The 15,275-nt window shown below is 38.1% G+C and overlaps 1 long non-coding RNA gene across 1 annotated transcript in view; it reads right to left on the reverse strand.

The window, feature by feature from the left end:
* Positions 1-4,193: 4,193 nt before the first annotated feature.
* Positions 4,194-15,275, reverse strand: part of LOC141280717 (uncharacterized) — a 136,302-nt gene continuing 125,220 nt past the window's right edge. Inside the window, exon 3 of the long non-coding RNA XR_012335014.1 lies at positions 4,194-5,073. This is a non-coding gene — a long non-coding RNA (uncharacterized lncRNA). The remainder of the gene's footprint in view (positions 5,074-15,275) is intronic.

The following is a 15,275-nucleotide window of genomic DNA, read 5'->3' on the forward strand; positions in this document are numbered from 1 at the left end:
GACAGGATAGGGTCCTTCACCAAGGCGTTCCGTGGACCTGGAAACTGTCGACCTGTAAGCAATTCAAAGGTTGTAAAACCAGAAATCCTGTTAACAGAAAAGTGAATAGACATTAATGCAATTGGTAATGCCTCAAGCCATGTTATTTTTGTCTGTGCACAGATTTTGTCAAGTCAAATTTTAATGTCAAAGTCAGGTTCAGTATTTCATCTTTGCTCTAACATTGGGGTGATAAGCAGCCCCGAAATTATATGTCAATTCCAGTGCGTGTTTGTCAATATGTCAGATCTAACTTTGTCTTGGGAAACCATGGTTGGGGATATAAGTGGTTTATTAGGCAGTTGACAACAGCCACTTCATTAGGTATCTTCACAGCCTGTAGTATGTGTCAGGCTTTGCTAGCATTTACTATAGGCCGGCCTTTCCTGGTTTCAAACCCACCTCTCTGCCATATGGCAGTTCCATATATACTGCACCAATCACATATGCACAGTCACTATAAATAATCACCCGCTCTTCACCAGTGTATTGCAAGGCTTTGATAACAGCTGTCATTTCAGCTCTCAGTGCTGACTGCTTACCCTCCAATTTACCACTCAGTCTTGTTACAAAATCACCCTCAACTTGCTCAACCACAGCAAAGCCTGCCTTTAGCTAACCATCTGATGCTCTAAAACAACAACCATCTGTAAACATTTAGATTACCGGTTGGGGAGTTGTCAGTGGTACCGCGAACAAACCATCTCTCAATCTGTTTGCTTTTTCAGTCAATGGTATAGCAAGTATAATTAAATATAACAATAACAATTTTTATATCAGTCAATGGTGTGCAATCATGCGGCTCACCCTCAGTCATGAGATCTGCCATGTGAACACCTTCATGCACATATATGATGTCTGGGCTGGCGATTTCCTTAAATACAAAGTTTGTCACAATAATCAGGTATTTTTCTATTGTCACAGCTTTTCTTGTTTACCTTTTATAGTGTTCTATGGTGTTCTTTTTTTCTTTTTCAATATATTTCTTCTATCTATTTCAATTTCCTTTCTGCCATAGCTGTTCTATGCCATTTATATTTGCTTTTTAGCTCAATACGATCAGTGGAATTCTAACTTCCTCTGTAGATACTAAATTCAATTATGCATTTCTTCCTGTCAGATTAATAGGAGTCTGATTTGATTTCAGAACAGGTAGTCACACCTAACAACAAAGTTCTTGATCAGCCTTTAAATTTGTCTAGCTGATTATCTCATAAAGACTGTCTGTGTCCCTATAGGAACAAGGTCTTTACTAAACATTGAACGGCTGTTTACTCTTTCCCCTTTTTCACTCAAAGGCTCGTATGAAGATGAAAAGTTCAGTGTCCAGTGAAGAATTGTCCAGTTTCTCTTGCCTCCAAGAACAATATTGTCTTTGTGAGTCTCTTTCTGGATCCCACTCAGTCTTTTTGGTGTTTCATCCTTGTAATTGTCTCTGACCATATGCAGTGCCCCCTTCACTGCTTTAGTTCAAATATAGTCCCATTCAAATAGAATGTGTTCTCAGTCCAGTTTATGAGTTACTTCTCTCTTTGCAACTCCAACACTTTGATGTCACACACAGTTTTTCATTGTCTGTTTCTTGTCAGCTTTTATTCACTTTCTTGAATGTCAAAGGATCAGAGCTTTCAGCCTTTCAAGGTTTAACTTAACCCATTGCAAAATATTGCCTTTCAATTTAAAATAAAATTTATCTTGTGACCACCTTCCATCATCAGATGAAGACTCCACTTCATTTTGTTAAATCTTTTGTCCTATATACAATTAATCTGTGTCATTCACCTTTTAACAATTTTCTGTCCTTTTTCAATTGTTCATCTTTATTTCCACATTTAATAACTTGGTTTCTACTCTTTTTCTCTAATTTGTTGTTTTTCTTTCAAAGCTTCGCCTCAGTCTTTCTGCTAGATTTTGCTTAATCCCATTCATGGTTTTAACAGACTCATTATATCACAGACACACTACATTTTCACACAAATAAAATCTGCATCTACATTCAATTCACCGCTATTGATTTGAAAAACAGGCTGTTTCATTTGGGCTTTGGCTTTCTCATAAGGATTAGGTGTGTGCAAGGAGGGGTAGATCGATTTCACTGGGGGTGGAACTGGAGGAGGAGCCGTAGGTGTCACACTTCAGTCTGGCTGACTGTTTCCTTGTTTAACTTCCTTTGGCTTTGCAGCTGCACCACTGTCAACTTCCCCTAACCAATGCAACCTCTTTCTGTCTTTTCTTAACATCTTTAGGATCAGTTTGGGCCATCATTAATTGAATTATTTTTTGCCATGGCACATACACCGGTGAACACACATATTCATCACACTCTTTCTGAAATTCAGCCACAATATATATCAACGTTCAATACACTGTACAAATACTATTACAATACAATTTCTCAGACAAAACCACAACAATAACAGTAAGACGTCAATTTTCTTTTCCAGTATTCGTAGGCCTTACACCTCACGGGCTGCTGTACACCCCCTACGGCTACAACCGAGTCGGTATTTTATAACACCTAATGTATTAAAGGAATCCTCAACCTTATATTTAATTCTGTTAACTTACACCGCCATTAACAGTATTCGTAGGAATTTCACCTAACGGGCCTTTCACCCAAATTGGTACTTTATAGCGCCTAATGCACTAATGGCCTCCAACCATAAATTACAATATTCGTAGGATTTTCACCTAACGGGCCTTTCACCCAAATTGGTACTTTATAGCGTCTACTACGCTAAGGGCCTCCAACCCAATTTCAATTAATCTCTTAATATCTATAAAAATAAAAGTTTTTCACTCTGATCAATTTACAAAAATGTAAATTTGTAATTCAGTTCGGATCTCCTTATCAACACAAGTAATTTGGTATATCCAAATAGCAGAATTCGATAAAACAGGCTTCTGCTTACCTTATTTTAGTAGAGCGCTCATTTTGTGTTGAAATGGAGCCCTCCCTTACTCTGGTTTCTTCAATGTGAAACCCTCCTTCCTCTCACTCTCTCCTTTCCCTCCACAAAACGTCGGCGGTCACCAATTGTTGGACTTTAAGGCGTCCATTGCGTGTTCATAATTTAGAGGAAAGGCAAAAGATACAAATATCTAAGTTCAAATATTTATTGATCAGATTGAAAAAGTTTAACAGCGCGCTGGGCAGTCTCAAGGCTACAATCAGCAAGCGACTAACTACCAGCTCAGGAAGTAACATGCATATTTATAAAATATGTGACGTCGATCTTTCTTCAGAAAATCTCCACCCACAAAGGCCGTTCCTCTCGTCCATCTGACTCCATCACCACACCCAATTTTAGCCTGTAGGCAAAGATGGACACACATAGACAAAGAAGAACAAACTGTTCTCCTCTCATCCCTGGGAGCCCTGCCGTTCCTCCCTAGTACTCCTCCAATTCACATAGCATTTTATAATGCTTTCTTAAAAACAAATCATTAATAAAACATTCATTTATAAAAAACATAAGCTGTAAGATGAAAGTGATTATTATGTAAAACATATTTCAATATCATGACATCATTTCATTATTTGTAAAATTGGTTATATGAATAGGGCACACATTAACTTCTTTAGATAGATAACCACATATAAAATCTTTTACTGCAATACTACTTCTAAGGAAACACTTTAATCATTATTAAAAACCATCTGCTAGGAAAGAAAACACACACACACACACACACACACACACACACACACACACACACACACACACACACACACACACAGGAGATTCTGTTCTTCAAGGTTGAGCTGCCCTGCCCCCATTAAGTTATTCTGTATGCAACCTTCATTTCTTTGGTTAATACACATTTATCAAAGACAACATCTTATATTTATTACATCAATTATTCAATGATTAATACTGATTAAGTAAGAAATACATTGCATATTTTATCCTGTGAATATTAAAGCATTAGTTAATACATCTTTGCCTGTTTACTTTTCTCCCTCAGGCCTCTCTCTTATCTTAACAACTTCCAGATGTAAATTCCTCAGCATATGCTCCTTGTAGCTTTTACTGTTGTGGATTTTTGTAGTGATTATGAAAAATAATTTTCAGCAGAGGGTTCCATTGCCAAAAGATGACTTTATTGCATACAACAATAAGGCCGAGTTGGTGGCCAAGCAACTAAAGAGTCTTTTCAGAATGCAACCTAATATACAGTTCTCTAAAAGTTGAAACCCCTCCCATGTAGTTGTTTTTAGCATGTTTTTATGTTTGACAGGTGTTGTGACTTAATTCCTTAAATGTCAGCCTATGCATTTTTAGCTCTGCTCTCAGTTACCATATTTTAAACACTGCATACATTGCAGTCTTTAAGACTGCTAGTCTTCAGCTTACAAGCATGAGACATACATTCTTGCAAAACACATTTGAATCTGAATACCATGTTCACCAAAGATATAGTTCTGAATTAAAAATATAGTTCTGAATTAAAAAATCTTCTTCATTCCACCCTTTGAGACTTTCACAAGTCTCACCCAAAGTGCAACTTCATAATCCAGTTCAATTAAGTCAAGCTAATTAATGGCCCAACTAAGCCATCTTTCCCTTTACCAATGACTAAATCATGCTGCCGCACCTTGGTGGAGTGTGGAACAAACATCTTCTCTTGGAGAAGTAAAAGAATCTACTCTTTCAATTAATAAACCTTTATGATCATGGAACATACTTCATTATGTCATTGTTGCTGTAAAATCAGAACTCATAAAAACATCCATATTCATCATAAGAGTGGAAATTAGTCAAATACCTTTTCAATACTTATTATTTTCATTATCTTTTTCTGATGTAATATTACCATTTTCTAACTTTTGCAAAACCCATTTTGATGCACTTTGTAATTTCCTATATGAAGTAACTTTTCATCTTGATATTTCAACATTAACATTTGTTTCAATATAGGAAGTACACAGTAAAATAACAATTCATCCAATTAAACTTGCAAATCCTTAACCTCTGATAATTTGCATCATTTACCTTATACCTTTGATAATATTCATCCTTTAACCCATACCTTTAATCATTTGCATCATTTAGCCTATGAATCATTTGACATACCAAAATATATCTTTGATAATTTGACAAACCAATCACCCATTTTCCTAATTTTAAATCACACCAATTCCACATTAAGATTTTTTCTTCCTGTATTTGTTGCAGTTTCTATCCTAAACTCTTAAGCTTATTGATAGCTTCAATGAATATCTATGTTGTATTTTTAGCATAACATTAATCTCCATACAATAAAACTATACCCCTTTGTAGTATCTCATTGTTTTTCTAAAAGTGTTAAAACATCATTAGTTAAATTTAATAAACCTTTGTTGATTATAGTAGATATACTTTAGTAATTCTAAATTAAATCAATATTTATTCTAACCATGATTTTATCTCATCTCTTGCTTAAATTGTAACATATGGTAATATGTTAATATGGTAACCAAACCAATTTAGGGATAAACTATTTTAGTTTTATAATTTGTTTTCTCAGTATTTTGTTTAATATACTTCAATATAATCATGATGATTTCTTAAATTAACCTTAGTCTTGTACATATATGTTTCTTCTCTAATTGCAAAACCACCATAAGTTATCATTTCCCATCAAATCAAAATTAAACCAAAATAATTCTGCTAACATTACTGTTGGATCTTCATATGTCCAGTGCTATGATCTGATTCCCACATTCTTTTTACTGTATACCAGCATTGTCCACCCTTTCCATACCTTAAGCCAAAATTATTAAGGATTTATAATAGCTTTTGGATTTTTATATTTGATTTGTTCAAGTTCTATGTTATAGAATATTCCCTTTAAATATCCCTCATCTTTAGTTCCATAAGGTCTACTGTAGCTTTAATATTCCTTAGTATTTGTTTTTCTTGAATTTCTATTCTGCCTTTTAATGCTTTTATTAACTTTCCCAATATTAACTATTTACCAAAATATGCCCTATAAAATGGATATTTAAACCAGAATTTGTCAATTTGTTACATCGAACCCCCCTGTAATATCATGTCGACTTTTGACTATTCCTACCTTTTATGATTTAGAGCATAATAAGCAATTGTTAATACCAATTTCTCTTAGCTTTGAAAATTACCCATTTGTACTATTCATTATGTTTTTTGTTGTTTCCCATAAAATGTCCAACTTATTTTTTTTCCTTCCGTTGATGTCCTTTATATTCTTTTGATGTCCTTGTCTCCTTGTTGTTGTGGTATCTTCAGTATTTTATCTAGATTTTGTTCCTCCTGAGATTATTGTAGAATAAATTCTCACTGGTGTCCTCGCTGAAGTGTGACTGATCCTTGCTGATAGGTGAAAAGTTTATTGAAGAAAAGTTTGATTATTGACTACAGTTGTGTGAATTTACCATATGTTGCTGATAATTGTCAAACTGGTTATTAGCTTCATTTTTCAATTTCCATGGCTAATTTCTTAAAGTTTTCCTTGTGTGTCCTTTACACATTACCAGCAACTTTGTCTCTGTGTATTGCTTGTGAACTCCACTGCTTTGCACTCATTGGTTGTTGCTCCTGAAAGTCTCTTCTCATTTACAAATTTTTCTTAACTTTGTTGTTGTTGCTTGATATGCCCTGAGTGGTCATTACTTCGTTCTTTTATCTCTTTGTAGGCTTGAATTGCTTTGAATTTTTCTGTTGTTGTCTTCTGTATCATGTCTTTTATTATTTTATTTTCATCAGCTCTCTTCTTCATTATTGTGTTTAAGTTCTCCTCTGCTCCTCAGCTCTCCTCTTCTGTATCGTGTTTTTGTTGTCCTCTTCTCCGACTGGTATTTTAGGAACTTTTTGCAATGGCTCAGATGACATCAGATGTGCTCCTTCCCCCTTGGCCTGCTGTTAGGGCTGCTCTCCTTGGTCCTTGTTTTATGTCAATCTCTCCTGAAGTCCCTCAGATATACTAGATCCCATAGAACAATATGGCATTTTATCTCCATCTCCTCATCAAGCTCCTTTTCTTTTTCCTGCACACAAATAGCTTATGCATACAGTTAGTTTTATCACATAAGATCTCATCTTTATTTGTAATTGTTCCAAAAGCTCCATCTGCAGTCGTTCCAGAGGAAGTCCTTTTTTGGGATGAATTTTTGTTATATAGTATTGCGCAGACATTGGTATTGCCATTGGTCGACCAATAAGCATTCCATGCAGTGTTAGTTTGCAGTCTTTCACTCGTTATTGCAAGAGACAAAGCATCCAGTCAGTTCAGTTTCATGCTTTCACATTTTTTGCTGAGTTTGACGTTGAAGGGATGATTTACTCCTTATGATTAAGGACGGTAAACACATCTTAGTCTTTCCTTTATTCTTTACTGTTGCAGTATTCACTTTATTGTTTTTAAATAAATGCTGATCTAGGGATTACTTCTTCTATATTTTTTATCCTTATTGTTTGGCACTAGCTTTACCTGTTGAACAGAAACTCAACCAGAAATGTACTCAAATATTGAGACCATTTTTTCACATATGGAGAATAATACCAATTTTTCCTCTTTTTAATCTTTAATTGTAATTAGTTCTTTTATACCTGTTTTTAATTTGAAATTAAAACCACCCATCTGGAAAGGTAACATTTTACTGTACAATAGAATGATTTATCCCCAATGTGTACATTAGATGTCTTGAATGTCTTTCTTTGTCCTCCTTTAGGTACCACAAAATATTCCTAACATCCAGCGTGTTCTTTTTTTCCTTCTATCTTCTAAGTAAGGCTTTTGTATTAACACTATAGAAGCACTACTTCTGTATGGCATTCTGAGGCTTCTTTAGCTTCCAAATCTGCTGTGTTGTTACCATTAATAAAATTATCATTCATTTTTATGTAAGTTTAATCTTTTATGATTGCCAATTAATTTAATAATATTGTAGCAGAAATTAACCCCACTTGTCCAGTACATTGAATATATATTCCCTCATTATTTTGAAAGCCTCTTTGTTCCTATACCAAATTGTATATTGTTTAATTTCATAAAAACATACAAATATTTCTTCTTTTTGAATATTTAAATATATAAAGCAAAGATCAATTACAGTATTTGTCATCTGGGAAAACATTTGTTAGCAATGTGGATCTGGATATCAACTGGTTAGTCTTACAATGTCATTAATTGGATACTTCAATTAGTACTTTGTTCTCTACATCTTTTAAAAATTAATACATCTTCTTAATCTTGCATGTTGTTATCATCTGCATTTATTCTTTTTATGAAAACTATTTCTTGACCAATTATTTTACTTAAAAGTATAATTCTAATGTGATTCTTAAACATAATGGATGTATCCTACTGGCTTTGTATAGCTTTTTGTTTTCATCATATCCCATAAATCCTTTTCTTCCCAATCTTTTCCAGTATACAAGAGACCTGTGGAAATAAATCAGTTACATTAAGTCATTATTCTATTAACTGATTTTCAACCATACTCTTAACTACTTCTTATTTACCTTCCTGTGATGGTATGTCAATTTTTTGTCCTATATTTTATTTTTTCCACTTTTTAAGTTGAATATCTTTCTCATGATCATATTATAATACACTGAAGTTCCCACTTTGATAACTTTGCATTAAAAATTTGTGCTTTAATACATTTCCCCCTTATTCATTGTTTGTTATACATCACTATTATTACACTAATATACATTTGCTTTGATTAAGTTAATATCACTTTAATATCATGTCTTGCTTACTTTATATCTATATTCCCTATACCCTTCTGGAAAACACAAATTCCAATGGCTTAATTCAAATTATGCATATCTTCCTAACCAGTAAACAGGAGTGTGATTTTGATATGAGAATAGATATGGTCATGGTTTTGTTTATTGTTTATAGACATACATTGAATTAGCAATACTTGTCCAGAGAATCATATTCTTAACAAATCTTACAACTGGACCATAAACTGGACTTTGAAAGGCTGCTGTCACCCTCCCCCCTTCACCCACAGAGCTGGTACATGGATATAGCAAAAGTCTCTCTTGGCGTGGCCAGGCTTTTTGTAGTCCTCAGCATGTTTTCTTTGTCTCTCCCAGTTCAAGTTGGTTTTTTTTTTTTTTTTTTCTGGGATGGTGATGCTGCAAAGTCATTTATGATGGGTACAGGATTCTGTTTTTTTTTTTTTTTTGGAGGAATTGCTGAAAGTAGCTGAACACAAGTGTCATCACTGTTATTCACTTTGCATTTCAAAACAGTGTGGTCATTCTAGGGTCTCCTTCTGGATTTCCCTCAGTCTCTTTTTGATTGTCTTTGAACAAAACTGGATTCTCTGTGTCTCCAAGTTTTCTCTCTGTGCTTTTAGAGTCCAAGCAGTGGCTGCCACACTGCTATGATATGTTCAAAAATAGTCCCTCCTCATGTAACGTTAGTCCACAGGTCAGAGGTTTGGAGGATTTCTTTCATTTCTCCATTGCCACAACTTAGTCCTTCTCCCAGCCCCATGAATGCCTGAGGGTAAGTGATCAGCCTCCCAAGGTCCTTAATACCTTCATTAAACTAAGAAATTGTAAGGCCAATGGCCTAAGCCAACCTTTATCTTTTTCCCCATATCCACATTTCTCCATCAGATAACACCTCCTCTTTACTCTCCCTCTCTACTCTCTCCTTATTTTGCTTCATTAATTCTTTTTAATGTTTTTCTTATTTTGATTTCTTATTTTATTTATATCTTCCTACCTCATCTTCTTTTTCACCTCTTTGTGTAAACAATGCCTCTTGGCTTTTTACTCTACACTCTTATACTCTTTCTGATAATAATTAAATTTCTTTCATTTAGGATATTTCCTCATTTGTAAGATTCACTCCCAAACCTGTTTAATTTTCCTATTCTATAACTACTGATCATTTCATTTACATTTTACCTATAATTTCCACAGTGCCCTTGAGTACTGGAAATCAACCTTCTACAATATGAATGATAAATATAGAGTAACATTTAACAAACTTTCTTTTGTTCCATTATCAACTTCCTTTAACATTCTATCATATATATGTTCCCCTTTATTCATTAATAATGCCAATGCTTTTTCTTCAAATCCATCCTTCTTTTCTTTCTTTTGATTTAATATAGGTTTATTTACAATATCCAATTCTTTACACATTGCAACATCAAATGTTCCCTTCATGACAATTTCTTAGACACATTCTTTATTAGATCTCTGCCCAATAGATATTTCCACAAGAATAACAACTATGACTTTTCACTACACCTGTTACTTCTCCATTCAATCTTTTCTATCATATTTAGCCTTTTTTTTTTTTTTTTTACTTTTTTAAAATGAGAAAATTAACAAATAAAAACACTTTTATTCCAGTTAACTTTCAAGCTAAGTAAACGTCAAGCTTACCATTTTCTCTCCAATATTACTTTTTCTACACTGCAAATGTTTTTCAAGCAGTTCCTTACTTAATTAATGTTTCTTTTTCAATTCAATTTTTTCTATTTGTCAAGTAACACTATTTTTTCCCTTTACAATAGTATTAAACACAAAGATTTTTCATTGGATTAAGATTTAAAATATAGATGTAAAAACCTCCTTTCAACCTATATATACCATTTACTTATAGTTTTACCTATAATCTCTTATTACTTTATTATATAAATAATATATTATTATTATTATTTTACTTATATTAACCGGTATTTCACTTCACTGCTAGCTCCTTTCATCCACAGCACTCAGTCAGGCCTGTACTCACTCTATTTATAACATACACCCAGTCATTCACACTTTAAAACATGACACCACTTGTTTTTCACTGTTGAGGATCCTTTCCACTTTTACTCACACAAACTTTTTATCATGCATTAGGGCGGTATCCACAGAATAATATTTTATCCGTTCAGACCTCTATTATATAAATATATATAAAGAGCTGTTTTCATAAAAATTATTTCTGCCCTTGCAGACCCCTATCCACTTTATAACACTTTTGTTTCATGCTTTGTTTATTTATTTTTTATTTTTTATATCATTTTTATCCATACACTGTAAAATATGCAGCATTAATGTCAAATTAACATATATGTTTGTTACCTTAAAATAACAAAATAAAACATGAATGGCTTGCAAAACCAAAGTACTTTTCCTTTTGCTATCATTATTTTACAGTGTATTCGCTTATTCCATAAGCATTTTTAATCTGTTCCAGTCTACCTGTATCCGTCAAGGCCCTCTTACAGAATAAACACAGATTATTTAATTTTTTCTTATTTTTTTCATACACTGTAAATAAAATGCAGTATTGATGACAAATCAACAATGCTTAAATACTTAAAATAACAAATTGAAACATGGATTTGCTTCCAAAACCACGTTACTTTTTCTTTATACAAATTATTCATTTACAGTGTATCAGCTTATTACATCTAATCAATAGCCCTCTTGCAATAAGCATTTTTTATAATCTGTTACAGTCTATTTGATTCGTCAAAGGCCCTTCGTCAAAGGCCTTTTATGTTCAAATAAACACAGATTATATATTTCATTGCCCCTCAGCAATTTAACTTTTTATTGCCCCTTAGCAATTTATCAATCTGTTCCAGGTTAATGCTAAAACAAGGCTTACTTAGCAAAACCACAGATTACACCTTGAGCTCAGGCTGTTTTAATCCCTTCTTCATCATAAAAATATCACACCATGCATCAAAATCCTTGGAAATGGAACCCTTTTTAACTTGTATTAATCTTAGTTCTTATGTTGGAAGAGCATTGTGACCGTCTTTCCACCATGAGCCAACCCAGATGAGCAACACAACAGTACACCAGTAAATAAGCAAAAACTGCTTACCTGGTCCTGTGTATGCCGCTCATCCAAACTTAGCCCACAGTGGCCATCCACCTCCATGCTCCTTTCCAATCCCATCCTCGTCGCCAAATGTTGTGGATTTTTGTAGTGATTATGAAAAATAATTTTCAGCAGAGGGTTCCATTGCCAAAAGATGACTTTATTGCATACAACAATAAGGCCGAGTTGGTGGCCAAGCAACTAAAGAGTCTTTTCAGAATGCAACCTAATATACAGTTCTCTAAAAGTTGAAACCCCTCCCATGTAGTTGTTTTTAGCATGTTTTTATGTTTGACAGGTGTTGTGACTTAATTCCTTAAATGTCAGCCTATGCATTTTTAGCTCTGCTCTCAGTTACCATATTTTAAACACTGCATACATTGCAGTCTTTAAGACTGCTAGTCTTCAGCTTACAAGCATGAGACATACATTCTTGCAAAACACATTTGAATCTGAATACCATGTTCACCAAAGATATAGTTCTGAATTAAAAATATAGTTCTGAATTAAAAAATCTTCTTCATTACACACATACAAAAGCTGGTAACTTTCCACTCACACAGACATTTACTCACATATCTCAGCACAGAAAGCGTAATGGCACATATCAATTATAACATGATTAATAAAACAACATAAAAATCCCACAGAAGCTATTCTCTTTTGTTTTATATCAAATTAAAGGTGTGTATGTGTAGTTTACAGACATATGAGTGACTTTACTGTGTGTTGTTCCTAGCAGGAAGGAGAAGAGTTACAGTTGAGCCTGTTTTAGGCCACAAGGCCTGTGAATCACAATGGTAAAGTTGCATGTACAAATTTCTTAATTTTTAATTAAAACAAAGTCCAATCAGATTGTGTGATACATCATTGTAATGCTTGTGTTTTGCAGTTTCACATGAATCCAAGCTCATTGTTGTATGTTACTCACAGCTCGAGATAACAGGGGTCAAATCGGCCTTGTTGAGGTCATTGCAAAAGGCCAGTAAATTATTTGTTAAATTGCCTGTACAAAAATCTGTGTATATCAGTCAAATCTGAAGCTATTGTCTTTTGTTTTATATCAAATTAAAGGTGTGTATGTGTAGTTTACAGACATATGTGTGATACATAATTGTAATGCTTGTGTTTTGCAGTTTCACATGAACCCAACTGTAGTCTGGTAAGTAAATAAATGCTTTGCTTTAAACAAATGCATCTATTTTTAAACGTTTTTAAATGCTATCTTACGTATTTATTGCCGCTCCAGAACCTAAGTCGATGGGGTTGACCAACGGCTGGAGAAACTTTCGGGTTGACCAACTGCTGGAAGTACTTTCGGGTTGACCAACGGTTGGAGATCGTTTCGGGTTGACCAACGGTTTGGTTCTCCAGAGTGGCCGGGAGTATGGGGCTTAGGCCGGGGGGGAGTGCTTAAGAGTGGGTGCCCGGGACCGAACGGTGCGCCGGGTACGGGCTCCAGGGTGTCCGTGGCGGGTTCCGAGGCCGGCCTCGGGTGCACTGTGGGCGGGTAGAGGGGCCACCGTCCTCGGGCGTCGTATCTCGGCCGGGGAAAGGGTTAGAGAGGCGCGGGTTGGCTCGTTGGAAAGGTCCCTCCGCGGGGCGTCCGAGGGTGGGTGTCCCGAAGGGCTGCGGCGAAGGGCTCCGGCGAAGGGCTCCGGGGCTACGGCCGTGGGAATATCAATGGGTGGTACTCCGTATCTCGGCCGGGCTTAGGGTTAGAGAGATGCGGGTTGGCTCGTTGGAAAGCTCCCCTCGGGTAGAGCAACCGACCCGACGGGCGAAATCCTGGGACTTAGTGCGCCGGAGCTACGGCCGTTTAAAGGTCAGGCGGTGGTACCCCGTATCTCGGCCGGGCTTAGGGTTAGAGAGAAGCGGGTTGGCTCGTTGGAAAGGGCCGCTCCGGTAGAGCAACCGACCCGAGGGACGAGTTCATCCGAGCAAAGGCGCCCAAGTTACGGCCGTTTAAAGGTCAGGCGGTGGTACCCCGTATCTCGGCCGGGTTTAGGGTTAGAGAGAAGCGGGTAGGCTCGTTGGAAAGGGCCACTCCAGTAGAGCAACCGACCCGAGGGACGAGTTCATCCGAGCAAAGGCGCCCGAGTTACGGGCGTTTAAAGGTCAGGCGGTGGTACGCCGGATCTCGGTTGGGCTTAGGGTTAGAGAGAAGCGGCTTGGCTCGTTCGAAAGGTCCCTTCGCGTGGAGCAACCGACCCAAAGGGTGAGTCGATCGGAGCAAAGGCGCCCGAGCTGCGCCCCTGGGAAAATCCGCGGAGGGACCGCCGTATCTCTGCCGGGCTTGGGGTTAGAGAGACGCGGGTCGGCTCGTTGGAAAGGTCCCCTCCGGTGGAGCAACCGACCCAAAGGGCGAAGTCCTGGGACTTAGTGCGCCGGAGCTACGGGCGTTTAAAAGTCAGGCGGTAGTACGCCGTATCTCGCCCGGGCTTAGGGTTAGAGAGATGCGTGTTGGCTCGTTCGAAAGGTCCCCTCCGGTGGAGCAACCGACCCAAAGGGCGAGTCGATCCGAGCAAAGGCGCCCGAGCTACGGCCGTTTAAAGTTCAAGCGGTGGTACCCCGTATCTCGGCCGGGCTTAGGGTTAGAGAGAAGCGTTTTGGCTCGTTAGATAGGGTCGCTCCGGTAGAGCAACCGACCCAAAGGGCGAGTCGATCCGAGCAAAGGCGCCCGAGCTACGGCCGTTTAAAGTTCAAGCGGTGGTACCCCGTATCTCGGCCGGGCTTAGGGTTAGAGAGAAGCGGGTTGGCTCGTTCGAAAGGTCCCCTCGTGTGGAGCAACCGACCCAAAGGGTGAGTCGATCGGAGCAAAGGCGCCCGAGCTGCGCCCCTGGGAAAATCCGTGGAGGGACCGCCGTATCTCTGCCGGGGCTTGGGGTTAGAGAGACGCGGGTCGGCTCGTTGGAAAGTTCCCCTCCGGTGGAGCAACCGACCCAAAGGGCGAGTCGATCCGAGCAAAGGCGCCCGTACTGCGGCCGTGGGAAAATCCGCGGGGGAACCGTTGTGTCTCGGCCGGGGAAAGGGCTAGAGGGTCGCGGGTAGGCTCGTTCGAAAGCTCCCCTCCGGCAGAGCGACCGACCCGAAGGGCGAAGGCCCCGGACCCGGGGCGCCCGAGATACGGCCGTCGGAATCTCTGCGAGCTTCGACCGGACGTATCTCCGGCGGGCGGGGTCGCACGGACTCGAGACCGGGCTCGTCGGAAAGCCCCGGGACCGACCTTTCGAACGAGACCGGCCGCGCGACCTCCGAGGCGGACGCTAGGGGCGCCGGAGCTCCGGACGAGCGAAAATTCCACGACGATCCGCCGTATCTCGGCCCTGCCCGAGGGGAGGCCTCCGAGGCGGGCCTGACAGGGCGGCCCTCCCTCCTGGAAGTCTGGTTCCTCCAGGGCACACGTCCCT

Source organism: Paramisgurnus dabryanus, chromosome 14 (genome assembly GCF_030506205.2).
Source record: "Paramisgurnus dabryanus chromosome 14, PD_genome_1.1, whole genome shotgun sequence".
NCBI classification, from domain to species: domain Eukaryota; kingdom Metazoa; phylum Chordata; class Actinopteri; order Cypriniformes; family Cobitidae; genus Paramisgurnus; species Paramisgurnus dabryanus.